Source organism: Lathyrus oleraceus, chromosome 6 (genome assembly GCF_024323335.1).
Source record: "Lathyrus oleraceus cultivar Zhongwan6 chromosome 6, CAAS_Psat_ZW6_1.0, whole genome shotgun sequence".
Taxonomy (NCBI): Eukaryota; Viridiplantae; Streptophyta; class Magnoliopsida; order Fabales; family Fabaceae; genus Lathyrus; species Lathyrus oleraceus.
Window position 1 is genome coordinate 217,202,091 of NC_066584.1, and position 1,570 is coordinate 217,203,660.

At 41.8% G+C, this 1,570-nt stretch overlaps 1 non-coding gene across 1 annotated transcript; it reads left to right on the top strand.

Moving 5' to 3' along the window:
* Nucleotides 1-1,255: 1,255 nt before the first annotated feature.
* Nucleotides 1,256-1,362, top strand: LOC127099435 (small nucleolar RNA R71). Its single transcript, XR_007793937.1, has one exon. It is a non-coding gene; the product is annotated as a small nucleolar RNA R71 (small nucleolar RNA).
* Nucleotides 1,363-1,570: the final 208 nt, after the last annotated feature.

Sequence of the window (1,570 nt, forward strand, 5' to 3'; positions counted from 1 at the left end):
ATTCCCTAAAATACAAGGAATGGAAAAATTTCCGGGATCTTTATCTTTCTTTGCTAACCTATCTTCGGAAATAGAATTACATTCCACGGGTTTCGGATCTTCAAGTCTACGTTTATTCGTAAGTATGTCTTTGAGAAACTTAGCATAAGAAGGTATTTGGGTGATGGCTTCTGTAAAGGGGATTTCTACGTGAAGTTTTTCTATAACCTTAACGAATTTTTGATATTGATTATCGATTTGGGTTTTCTTTAATCTTTGAGGGTATGGTATTGGTGGTTTGTATGGCGGTGGTGGTACATAGGTTTTATTTTTAGGTTCTTCTCCTTTTTCTTGACTTTCCGGGGTTTCAGGCTTCTCTGGTTCCTTTTCCTCACTCCTCTCAGAAGTTTCAGGCTCACTTAATCTAGGGTTTAAAGGCTCCTTATAAGCGGTTCCACTTCGTAGAGTAATGGCATTAGCTTGCCCTTTCGGGTTTTGTTGAGGTTGTCCAGGGAACTGTCCTCCAGGGGTAGTCTGTGGGGCTTGGTTTAACGCTACCTGAGAGATCTGGGTTTCAAGCATCTTATTATGAGTAATGATTTGATCAACCTTGGTTCCTAACTGGGTAATTAGTTCGTTAACATGGACGCTTTGGTTCATGAACTCTTTGTTTTTCTGTTTTTGAGCAACGATGAAATCTTTTACAATTTCTTCAAAGCTCGGGTTTGGCGGTACAGGTTGCATAGGTTGATTTGTTCTAGGGGCTTGGTAACCTTGTTGTCTCGGAGGTGCGGTATTTTGAATAGGGTTATTATTTTTGTAGGAGAAGTTTGGGTGATTCCTCCATCCAGGGTTATATGTGTTAGAAAATGGGTTCCCTTGGGTATAGTTCACTTGCTCAGTGTTGGTTTCATTTAACAGATTGCATTCGGCGGATTGGTGTCCTTGCGTTCCACATATCTCACAATTCGGCGAAACTGCGGCTACAGTATTCGGAGTTGTACACATATGTTCGACTCTAAGGGCCAACGCGTCCATTTTAGCCTGCATCATGTCTATAGAGCTTAGCTCATGTATTCCTCCTTGGGCTTCCTTCTTTTCCACTGTCGCTCGTTCTACTCCCCATGATTGATGGTTTTGGGCCATATCCTCGATAAGGGCACTAGCTTCAGGGTAAGGTTTATTCATCAGTGCGCCACCAGCGGCAGCGTCGATGGTCATCTTAGTGTTATAATGAAGTCCATTATAGAAGGTTTGGATGATTAGCCAATTCTCTAAGCCATGGTGTGGGCATGCTCTCAATAGTTCTTTATATCTCTCCCAGGCTTCGAACAACGACTCTCCTTGGAGTTGGGTAAATCTAGTTATAAGGTTTCGAAGAAGAGCGGTCTTACTTGGGGGAAAATATCTAGCAAGAAAAACTTTCCTAAGGTCATCCCAAGTTGTTATTGAATTGGGTGGAAGGGAATCTAACCATGATAGAGCTTTATCTCTGAGGGAAAAGGGAAATAATCTTAAGCGTATCGCCTCAGGAGAAGCTCCATTGGTTTTAAAGGTGTCTGCTAACTGAAGAAAGTTTTTTAAATGTTGG